Genomic DNA, 12,349 nt, shown 5'->3' with positions numbered 1-12,349 from the left:
TAATAAGATTAGGCAAAGATTCATGGAGGCTTATTATGTGCCAGGAACTCTTAGGTGCTCTACATGCAATATCTCACGTAATCTTCAATTTATAGATGCCCATAGTCCAAGCTAATAGAGACAGAAGTGCTATGATTCCAGAGTTCCAATTCTCAACCACTGAGTGGAGTGAGGTGGTCAAGGAGCATGGCATCTGGAGGAAAGCTGCCTGGGTTCTAAAACTTGGCTCACTACTTTCCAGTTTATGACCTTGGGGAAATTACTTAACTTCCCTGAGTCTTCCTCCTGAGCATAAAATAAGGATAAAAGCAGTAACCATTCGTCAGTTGGTTGTGAGGATTAAATTATGTTATACATGTGAAGTGCCTGGTACATGATAGGTGTTCCCTCCGTGCCCTCCCCCCTCCTCCCACCAGTCTTCTTTCCTCTTCATCTCTAGCAGGAAGCTTCAGCTCCTAACTAGTTGCCATCAAGGTGAGCTCCTAACTGTTCAGTAACAGCACCAGCACCAGGCTCTTCTTGTCCCTAGGTCATTGGTTTATTATTCCTTCTGCCCAGAACATCCGCTCTTCTCTTTTCTACCTTCCATCTTATCCTAGCCTACAAGGCTCAGCTTGAGTTCCCCTCCATCCAAGACAACAATTTCTTTATATACCTCCATGAGTGGTCACTAATGGTTTTATGGGCATTAATTTTGTCTTCGATTAAAATGGCCATCTAGGGGTCCAGCCCTGTGGCCAAGTGGTTAAGTTCTCGCACTCAGAGTCAGCAGCCCAGGGCTTCACCAGTATGGATCTTTGGCGCTGACCCAGCACCACTCATCAAGCCATGCTGAGGTGGCATCCCGCATAGCAGAACTAGAAGGACCTAGAACTAGAGTATATACCTATGTACTGAGGGATTTGGGAAGAAGAAAAAAAAAGAGGAAGATTGGCAGCAGACGCTAGCACAGGGCCAATCTTTAAAAATAAATAAATAAATGAATAAATAAGTAAAATGGCTATCTAATAAGGTAGCCATTAGCCTTATGTGGTTATTTAAACTTAAATTAATTAAAATTAAATAAAATTAAAAATTTTAGTTCCTCAGTTACACTAGCCACATCTCAATTGCTCAGTAGCCATAAGTAGCTGATGTCAACTATATCGGATAGCACTAATATAGAGCATTTCTAACACGATAGAAAGTTCTATTGAAGGGTGCTGGTCAAAAATGTAAATCTTTGGAGGGCAAGGACTATAGGTCAGGCTCTGGAAACCCAGCAGTGCATAACATGGTTATTATATAGGAGGAACTCAGTGGAACTCAGTTGTTTTGCTTTACTGATTCACCAACGGTATTCACATTCGATGGGAATCCTAATACAGCCACGATTATTCGACCCAGGCTACAAAATACTGATTGTTCACACAATTTCAACTTTAGTTTCGAAAGACCAAATTTCCAAAGAGCCCATCCCATCTTTTCATTTTTAGGGAAATGAAATAATTATTCTGCCAGTTACCCCTTCATTTAGGAGCTGATGTCCTCTATGACACATGCAATTTTCATAGAATCTTAGACTGAAATTGCTTGTGTTAAGTAATCTTTTGCAAAACATTATGGAAAATAATTGTCTTAAAGTGAAAAGATTTCCTTGTGCTTGGCAAATACTGCCCGGATAACTTGCAGCATTTCAATAAAAGGAAAATGCACATATTCACCTTATTTTAAAGGTAAAGAATTAAGGTCAAGTGATTTACCCAAGGTCACATTTCAGTGCTACTACTGGATCCAGTTGCTTCAGACCTGAGCCCCTATCTTCCTCTGCCTTCACTGAATCCTAGAGTTCTAAATCACTCCCAAACCCTTAGGGCATTTTGCACCCAGTAATGATGCCACTTATTCTGAGTGCCTACAATTTGTAAGCTTTCTGCAAAGGTGGCAAAAGCTGAGGCGGATGCAACCCCCACCCCAATCATGTAAACATCTTGGCTCTCTCCCAGCTAAGTCACTGCCACAGAGTAAAGGACTCTCAAAAAAGTCAGAGGAGCTTAGACCATTCCACTAAAGCTGCTGCAGAGAAGTAGGTCATTAAGAAATAAAACATAAAATTAGCAAAACAGCATTTTTTCTGCCATATGCTAAGAGGTTTCTCCAAATGATAACACACAAAAATCCATACATCAGACAGGAGGGTGAATTGAGAAAGTGGCTTCAGGGATGTGTTGACTGAAATACTCAGGCAAGATGAATTGCTTTTTGATAATTAGATTTGAGGAAATCTTTTCTTTTTTTTGTCTTCCGTGACTCCGCTGTTTTGAGTATTGCAGAAAGACTTAAAATTCCAAGAAGATAAAAGTCTGTCTCCACACGCTTCATCTCTTTGTGCTTATATCCAAGACACAGTGAGAACTTTCATAAGGTTTATTTCATAAGACTTTTATCAGGCTTATTTGCCAAATATTTTCAACGTTAAAATGATTCAGTATTTCAACCAAACTGTAATTAAGACTTGAAGAAGAAAGTTATTCCAGGGTACATCATCATTAACGTTAAAAAGAATAAAAAGGGGATAGATGTGAGTTTCAACAAATGAAATTAGCAAAATGAACCTGACCTTATATTTTAAGCGTTCCCTGATAGCACAGCTCCTGCAATTTAGCACAAATAATAGCCGCAATTATTAAAACTGAGAAATTCAACAAGGCACAAGATCAAAGTGCATGCACACTGGGTTAACCTCACACTCATTCAGTCACAATTATCAAAAAATGCTTTCAGCTAGCCTTGCACTTTGAATTCAAGAGGATTTCTTAAGTGACAGCAAATTTACAGCCTCTCCTTATTGCAGCAAATTTGCTTGACTTTTGGTCTTTATGCTGACATTTTGATAAACTAGTACTCCAGTCCCATCGAGAAATAGCATGATAATAATCTATGGCAAATTTTTTAAAAAATGGAGCAGAGATAGGATAACATGCAACACTCCAATGTCAGAAAAAGTAATCAGCAGTATCAACAAAAACCTTATTGGCAGCCTCCTTGCTTTTGGCCATACTGAAATCTCCTCCCCACTCACTGCCCCCCCTCCACTCCCATCCCTCCACCCCTGGGAGGTGTGCTGAATCTTTTCATTAAACAGATTGAGATGGGAAGGTAGGGAGAGTGAGAGACAGGACCTGGAGTGTAATGAAGAGATACAGGGAGAGAGAGAGAGACAGAGAGAGCCCAAGACAGATGCCATAGAGAGAGGGGCTGAGAGAGAAACAGGAACCACTAATTTACAGCTGATTGATATTAGGTTAGGCGTCGAGTACAACAATCTATTGGAAAGTCCAAAAAAGAGTGAAACAAAGGTGGATGTATTCAGCTTCAATTGACTTGCTCGGTAGTCCAGTCATTTTCCCTGACCTTTCTACCATGTTGCACCCCCCAGTTCACATTCAGGGCCTCTCTTTTGAGCATCATCTAACTTTGGTATTTTCACTCAGGCTGTTCCAGTCAGCGCAGTCACCAGAAAGTGGAGAATACTAATTTGTAACGTCCCAGGTATTTGAATCAGGAAGTTATTTTTCATTTGAAACTCAATTGTCTGGGCCACTCATCCCCTGATACCATTATGCAGCACAGCTGCCCAGCTTGCTCTCCGATCTTGGCATTTCATTAATTACTGCAAGAGATGATCACCTCCAACACTGGCGTCAGTCAAAGCACCCTCTTCACCAGTGAAGCAGGGGGTAGGAGATATTGTAGTATTGACTGCTCTAGGGGATTAACAACATGAAGCAAGAGTCTGTGATTTGCTATATATCCATTGACATTGGCCTATTTGTTAGACTCAACAGAAGACACTGAGTATTCCGATGAACTTTATTTTAAAATGCAGGCCAATAACATTAACTACGCCAGTGCTTCTCAAACTTTAGCATGCATCAGCATCACCTGGACTGGAGGGTTTGCTAGAACACTCACTGCTGGGCCCTCCCTCTAGAGTTTCGGACTCAGTAGGTCTGGGGACCCACCTTGAGAACCCAGCAATCTTAGGTAATTTAGGAAGGGAAGGCTGTGGAAAATGAATAGGTTTATACACGCAAAGAGTGAAGAAGATGCCTCCTCTAGACCAGTGCTTTTTAAACTTGAACATACCTGTGATGTACCTGGGGATCTTGTGAAAATGCAGATTCTGATTGAGTCGGCCTGGAGTGGGTCCTGAGATTCTGCATCTTTAATAAACTCCGAGGTGATATTGATGCTGCTGGCCCAGGAGCCACGCTGAGTTTCCAGGACAGTGTTTTTCAAAGTATATCCTGAAGACCATCTCTATCAAAATCACAGGGTTGATCGGGGAGGGAGGGTATTGTTATTAGTGCAGATTCCCAGGCTCACCCCTTGACAGACTGTATCAGAAACTCTGAAAGTGGGGACCCAGGAATCTGCAGGTCAAACAAGAGTTTCTGTGGTTCTTACACAGACTAAGAACAATGGACTCAATGGTAGAGTCGGGGAGAAGAGGAGGGCAAGGAGAGGAGAGGCCAACAGGTGGTTACTCAGTGATCAGTATTTCCTGGTGCTGACTACCAGGTCCCCTAGTTATTTTCTCTCTTCTTTACTCTGTTGCCCACCTTTTGATGGCTGTTGGTGACACCATCAGAAAAAGTAGCTAGGATCCTAAAAAAAGGGGTGAAACTTTTAATGGCCTATTTTGTTCTGTATTAGCAAAAACTTAGGGGAAAAAAGGAAATGATAGGCCATATTTTAAATGTTTTCCATAAATTTAAATTATTCCTGCTTTACCTATTCTCTGTTTCCATAGAAAACCACAAATCGTTGTCTAGACTTTTTTGTTAGTAGTAAGTGAAAAATGTTTCCGTAGCGATTACTTAATATGTTTCTAAATCCAGGAGACAGCAACTGTCTGCCAGCAAGTGCCATATTGAAGTTTCCTAAACACTACAAAAAATAGAAATTATTTACAGTTAGTATTCAACATTGGCAAACAAGTCATGCTATTAAAGATGTATTTGCATATGTTATATTAAGAAGCATGCAAATGTATATGCAAAACTGGGCATAATTAATCATTTCCAACAGTGATGAATATCCCATTTCCAATCTTGCGGTCTAATCCCTCCTTTCTTTTGAGCACGGATGCGTGTTTCTAACCTCCTGGGACCCCAGCATTATGTGCAATACCCCTCTCCCTAACCCAGGCTCCTACACCTACATTGAAGGGACTGAACCATGGGCAATGATTCCACCTTCTTATCCAAAGACAAAGAAAATAAAGTTTGAATGGCAATAAATATAGACAGTTGTTTCTAATCCCAGTTCTTATTGTCAGGAATATCTAGGGAGCTTTTCAAAAGTTCAGATTCCCCAACCATCTCAAGATTCATTTTCGGTAGGTTTGGGGTAGGCCAGGAAATTTATAACAGTCTAAAACACCCTAGGCAATTCAGATGACCAGCCAGGATTGGGCACTACTGGCTTACAGAGAAGAGCGTTGGACAGAATCAGGGAACTTCGATTGTATTCTAGTTGTTGTTTTCGTTGTTAATAAAAATTTTGTTAACATTAATTGAGTTCCTCCTACATATCAGGGATGTTACTAAGCACTTTATGTATATTATCACTGAACCATCACAATAATATCTATCTTCCGGATGAGGAAACTAAGACTTGGAGAGGTTAAGTAATTTGCCTAAAGCCGGAGATGGTAAATGGAAAAGGAGGAATTTGGTTTCATCACTAAATAGCACATGAGTCATTTGAGTACTTTTGTGAGTCACTTAAGTCATTAAGTTTTCTCATTTGGAGATGAAGGCTGTCGGACTAGACACTAGGCCACTTTCTTCAAGTTCTGGTATTTACTTGTGGAATTGAGTTGAACTTGAAGACACGGTTTCTGGCCTTCTGGAGCTCAAGATATGTTGTCAGACTCCCTCGTCCTCCTTCCCATTTCAGGTTTAAAGCATCACTTCATCTATGACTCCTCATTTTCTCCAGAGCAAGACTCCTTCACCCTCAGCCCTAATCCCTTTGTTGAGCTTCACCTCCTTGCTCCTCAGGGCAGAACCCAACTCTCCAGCACTGCTGGATAACAGGATTTCCCAGCTCGGTGCCCTTGCTCACGTGTTCTCTCTGTCTCAATGCTCTGCCCTTCTTGGCTGCTTGATGGAATAATCCTGCTCACCTTTCACAGCCAACTCACATATCAACTCCTTTGTGTAGACATTCCTCTTTTCCTGGTCAGAATTATTTTGTTCTTTTAAGATTTTGTTTTGTCTCGTGTTATAGGGAGAGTGAACTTAAGTGTTAGCTCTCTGGCAATCTCAATTTCAAATATTCCATCAGCTTATCCACATAAGCATGCCAATACTTGGCAGTCTTGGTTTAGACAATGTGACAACTCTGGCTATGGCATATATCCCACTAGGGGTGTGAACTGTTTTCCTTTTGATGAGATTCTAGAAGGCAGAGGCATCTGACTGTTCTTCCATCCATTTCCGTCCAACCATCCACTCATTTATCTGCATATATGTCAAGATATATACCCCAAATTTAAGTTGCCTATACTTGGCACATAATAGACATTTAATTTTTTGTTGAACTGATATTAACTGATTTTACGTGAATCTCTGCTTAGATAAATCTTTTGCAATCAGCTTCTTCTCCTCAACCACCCCTGCCACCTTGGATAAAAACTCCTTCTTCTTCTTGGGGCTGGCCCCGTGGCCAAGTGGTTAACTTCGCACGCTCCGCTGCAGGCGGCCCAGTGTTTCGTTGGTTCGAATCCTGGGTGCGGACATGTCACTGCTCATCAGGCCACGCTGAGGCAGCGTCCCACGTGCCACAACTAGAAGGACTCACAACCAAGAATATACAATTATGTACCGGGGGGCTTTGGGGAGAAAAAGGAAAAAAAAATAAAATCTTTAAAAAAAAAAAAAACTCCTTCTTCTGAAGAAGTAAGTAATGGGATATCAAAAGAATGATAGCTATAGAAAATGAATAGAAGGACAAAAATGTTAAACTTGATTCGTGCAGCCTATCAGCATAATAAAAGAGTCAAAGCTGACATTGTGCTTTGGTTAAAAGACAGTGATGAAGGCCAAGCTCTTCAGTTGGCCCTATGCCCAGCACTGCCTTTGCACCAAGCCAGGAAAAGGATTTAGACAGCCCAAAACCAATGTGACCCATAAGACTAAGTGAGGGTGAGCAAGGGGCTGTGTCTTAGTCAGCTCAGGCTGCTATAACAAGATACATAGACTGGGTGGCTTATAAACAACAGGAATTTATTTCTCATAGTTCTGGAAGCTAGAAGTCCCAGATCAGGGTGCCAACATGGTCAGGGTCTGGTGAGAGCTATCTTCCGCGTTGCAGACAGCTGACTTCTTGTCACACATGTCAGAGAAGAAGTAATCTCTCTCATGACTCTTAAAAGGGCACTAATCCTATTCATGAGGGCTCCATTCTTGTGACCTCATCTGATCCTAATAACCTTCGAACGGCCCCACCTCCTAATATCGTCACAACATGGCGTGTGGCTTCAACATATGAATTTCAGGGTATACAAGCATTCATTCCATAACAGGCCACCAACAGGTCCTCAGGGCCAGAGTCATTCAACCCATCATAGCATAGGGTGACAGCATTCAGGGAAAAGTGTATGGTAGGCTTCTAAAAGGGGTTTCTGCATACTTGGACACCAAGAGAACAACATGCGTAAACCGAAATTTTTACTCAATTCTGAATCCCCTTTTCATAGTCATTGTTGCTTGGCAACCTGAGGAAGTTTTCACTGACTTCTTAAGGTCTTCTTAAGCTTCTCTTCTCTGTGCTCACAGATCGTGTATCTCCCTCATTAACTACCATACTACGGTTGGATGTGACTGTACTGTGACAAGGTATAATTCACTTTGGTGTTCCCAAGGCCTAGCAGAGATGTGGAAATTATTCAATATATGTTTGATGAATTAATGAAGGGAAAAATTAGCCACCTGTACTTATCACAGGTAGTTCCTTTTAATGACCACCTCTGGACTTTTAGAGTGGGAGGTGTTCTGTTTGTGTCATTCTGGTACAAAAGTGGGCTGTCTCAGACTAGAGGTAGGCTTTTGACCCTTGGGAGGTCTAAGCTTGGTGACAATGAGGTAGGAAGCATCAAAGTGTAGGAGGCTAGTTGGACTAAATCCCCTCTAAAACAGAGAACACCAGACCTTTACTATCCCAGGAATTTCTAGAAAGCAGTTCTAATTCTGATTTTATTCTAATAGGATAGGCAAAATGTTTCCTTTGCAAGGGTTTGTCCTCTTCTTTCTGACTTTGCATGAGCATCCAAAGAATTCCTCTAGAGGTAGAAAATGGCCTCCTCCTTGTGCAAGATGATAATTGCAACTTTAACATTTACTTCCTCTTAACCAGAGCCCAGGAATCAATAATTTCAAAGACCAAATGAGATGGCCTTTGCTTTATAATGTGTTTTTCTATCTCACTCACCGCACAACCTGCCCTTTTTTTTTTTTGCGATCATCTGCAATTAGTTTTCCATCATGAGCTGTTTAGAACCAGGGATGCATTTCCCTTGATCATCTACTTGAATATTGTATAATTACTTCATGTTGGATGAAACCTTGGTTATTCAAAAAAGGTTGCTCACAGATGACTGTGTTGTCTTGAGGAGAAGCAGAGAACTAGTTTTTGAGGCTGGCCCCAGGGGTTAGTGGCAAGTCATAAGAGTTTTGGGGCTTTCCACATTCTCCCAGCATAGCCTCCAACACGTTCTAAGTCACCCTTACTTGAGTCTTAGTCAGAAATCAAAGCTCCGTGATTCCTGCCTCAGCCCTATTAAAGAAGATTATATATTAAAAAAACACACAGTCTATGGTGAATGGTCAACACATTGACTCTCTTGTTCCCTTTTCACTTCCCATCCCTTTTCCTAACCTGCATCTAAAGAACATGACTCAGCTGAATGGCAATCAGCAGGAGCAGAAGGAATCATTCTGCCATAATTTCCTGATATGGTTTCTTAGATCCCAGTGGGGATGTGGTCCCAAAGGCCTCAGATAATTGGGGTTCCATCTTTCTAAGATTATCTTGTGCTGTTTTCATTGCTTGCAACCTTTTGCTGTGAAAATCTCCAGGAAGAGCAATCTGTTTCCTTTTTCCATTTTTCAAATCTGGTCACTCAGTTTTTAAAACATAACAGTGTGTGTGTGTGTGTGTGATGTTTCCATCTACTGTAGGGACTTTATATAAACTATAACTCTCAAGTTCCTTTTGGCTGGGAAGTTTTATAGTCAGATTAGATCTAGACTGAGATTTAAGAGGGATCTTTTAACGGTAAAAATAGCAAAGCATTTAAGAAAATGTTATCTACATACAAATAGTTCATACCTTCAAAGGATATTTCTCATTGTTTCTAGCATTTCACCATCCTGACCATTTCAATAGGCCATACACAGAAAGTATAATCCTTCTTTCCCTACTTTATTACTTCTGATAGTGATGTCACAGACCGAAGGATCATTAAAATGGGGCCCTGGATTTTTGGTTTTCTTCACAGGAAGCTGTCAAGAAAAAGTACAGGCTTTTAAAATCAGCTTATCACTGACAAGTTACTTCTTACATTATTCAAGTTGCAAGAACTTCCACAAACATCATTTACTGTTTATAGAGAAAAAATGTAATTATTATGGTAAGAAGAGAATAATAATGTAAGTCTGTTCGGAATCGTTGAGAGGCATAACTCACAAGACGTTACGCAGCACTTAGCGATACCGTCACCTCTCGACCGTTTGAGTCCCGATTCTCTGTTGTGTGTATGAGCAAGAGCTTTTGCTGCCGCTGTCTCATTAGCGCCGGAAGATCCTTCCTCCAGACTCTCTGGTGCGTTCTTTCTCAAACCGATTTTTTGCAGAGCACTGGCCTTCAGGATGGTGGAAGAGACGATAGAGCAGAGCAGTTGAGACCGTAGCGGTTATGGGTGTGAGCCGAACGTGGATTGATGACAAGGTATATAATGGACCCAGGATACTGATTAACCCAACTCTGTGCACCTGATGTCAACAACATTTTTACAACAGACTTTAATGCATATATAGTCCTAGCTCTGGCATTTCCACCTCTATCATTTTAAGTAAGTTAAACTCTCTAATCCTCAGTCTCACTATTCATAAAATGGGCATGAGAAAATAGTTCCTGTCTCACTAGCTGTTGTGAGAATAAGGCGAGACGATGCATGCCGGTTTTCTGGTTTGTTGACCTATTTATTGTCTGTCTTCTGTCTACGTCACATCCAAGTAAAATTCAGGGACTTTGTCTTGTTCGTGGAGGCATCCCCATTGCCAGGAACAATGTGGGACACACAGCAGGAGCTCAACAAATATTGTTTTGAAAAGATGAATGAATGAAAGAATACATGAGAAGTCCTTGGCATGATTCCTGGCAAATAGTAAGTGCTCAATAAATACTAGCATAAAAAACAACCTAGTTCTGTGAGATGTTTCTCAAATAAAGGATCTTATGTAAAATACGTTATAAAGATTCTGAGATATCCTTCAGTGAGGAAATTTGTATAACTTTGCTTAGCTCCATTTACCAATCTTATTTGGCCACAAAAGCCTTTCTTCTCAACTATACCTGTTAATTAACATTCTGCAATATTACTGTACCATTTAACACACTTTGGGAAATAATGAATTAGTCCAGTATCCTTATTTTAGAGGTAAGGACACTGAGGTCCGGGTATTCAATGGTTTGCCGAAATCAAGCAGCCAGCAGCAGCGATCCCAGAACTGGAGGCAAATGTCCCAGCTCCCAGGCCTGCAGTGTTTCCCCCAGGCCAGATGAGCAGTGGCGTGAGGCCAGTGACATCATACTTCGGAATTAGAAGGTACTGGATTCGAATCCCACCTGCATTGTCTAGCTGTGAGGTCTGTCTCAGCCACGGCTGGTGCCCCACTTTGTATCCTCTCCTCCCTTAATGGGGCCTCTTTGACACCTGAGCATGGCTCGCCTACTGGACCGGCCCTCACAAATGTGCAATCTAGAAGCGTGGAGGGCTTAACATCCCACAGGGCAACCCTTGACCAACAGCGGATGGTCGCTCATGGGTAAATGCTTTCCCCTCCTATCCCTCAGGCAGATGACTCTGAGGTGCACTCTGTACACCTCCCTTGAGGGTCGCTGTGGGATGGATCCCAGGTGCCCACATCAGTGACATAGTCCATAGCTGGGTAGCAGTCTAGGCACACTCTCCACATTCCTAGCTTTTCTCCTTTCCAGGCATGCTGCCTCTTCCCAGGTGTGTTACTCTTTTGCTTGCTACTGAAAACAGCTGTGTCATTTCTCGTCGGCCCATTAAACAGGCGCCAGGTTTCACACCAAAGGTGGCTGCACTTTGGCAGGCGGAGGTGTAAAATAGGAAGTGACATCTAAATATAAACTGGACTAGAATGGAGGCCGCTAGCAGACGAGAGGTGCTACTAGGCTCAAAGCTCTGTGTTTTTCCTCCTGAGTTTTCAAAGGTTTTGAGAAGGCATAAGAACAATGTGTTCACAAACATACTCCGTGTTTATGACACCTTCTGGTTTGTCTGTTATGCTGAATAAAAAGAGGGAGCTACTCTCGGTGTGGGAAAACAGTGCAATCTGAGAGAGCTATCACAATCCTTTAGCAAAGATGGGTAACCTACCGGGGCACCAGAGATCCAAGCTTAATCTTATTGTTTCTGCTCTTGATCCCCAAGGCAAGGAAGAGAAGCAGCACAGCTGGATTAGACGATGGAAACAGACCCCAAAATCTCGGTTTATTTCCTGCTCGTGTAATAATGCAATACAGGTGTTCCTGCTCAGCACTTTTCTTCCATGTTATGACTCAGGGACCTGGGCTCTTCTACACTGTAGCTCTGTTGTTCCCTGGAGCCTCATCCTCATCATCTGCATTCAGCTAGCAGAAGAGGACAGTATGGAGACAAGCACTCTGCCCACAGACGACACTCAAGACCAAAGTTTGTATTCTGCTGGCAAAAACTAGTCACCTGGCTCTGTCTAGAAGCATGGAGGTTGGTAAATGTAGTGCCCAGCCAGGTGGTGACTTCCCGGTGACAACTGTGTTCTGCGGAAGGTGGAGCATAAATTGGGGTGGGGGGGGACGGGGGAGCAGCTAGCCATCTCTGTCACAAGGGTACAATTGTCAAGAAAGCCAGTTCTAGGGCCCAGTTCTAGGACTTGGATCCAGACCCCAGTTCGGCCACTCACTAGCCGTGCAAACATGGGCATGGTATTTCACCTCTCTGAGACCTTTTCCTCATCTGCAAATGGGGATAATGGAAGAATCTGTCTCACAGGGTTGTCGTGAGGTT

The 12,349-nt window shown here is 42.2% G+C and overlaps 1 protein-coding gene across 2 annotated transcripts in view; it reads right to left on the bottom strand.

Annotated features, from left to right (window-relative positions):
- ARHGAP5 (Rho GTPase activating protein 5) overlaps positions 1-10,804 on the bottom strand; it is a 128,378-nt gene extending 117,574 nt beyond the window's left edge. The window contains exons 1-5 of one of the 2 annotated variants that reach the window (XM_070587674.1): positions 10,659-10,804; positions 9,739-9,913; positions 9,382-9,554; positions 4,777-4,932; positions 4,129-4,302 (exon numbers count right to left, since the gene is read on the bottom strand). The gene's annotated coding sequence lies outside the window, so the exon portion shown is untranslated. Of the gene's footprint in view, positions 1-4,128; positions 4,303-4,776; positions 4,933-9,381; positions 9,555-9,738; positions 10,031-10,658 lie in introns of those variants that run through there. The other variant, XM_070587673.1, reaches the window with a different exon arrangement.
- Between the last annotated feature and the right edge of the window lie 1,545 nt (positions 10,805-12,349).

Source organism: Equus przewalskii, chromosome 1 (assembly GCF_037783145.1).
Source record: "Equus przewalskii isolate Varuska chromosome 1, EquPr2, whole genome shotgun sequence".
NCBI lineage: Eukaryota > Metazoa > Chordata > Mammalia > Perissodactyla > Equidae > Equus > Equus przewalskii.
This window is presented reverse-complemented; position numbering and strand designations above follow the sequence as displayed.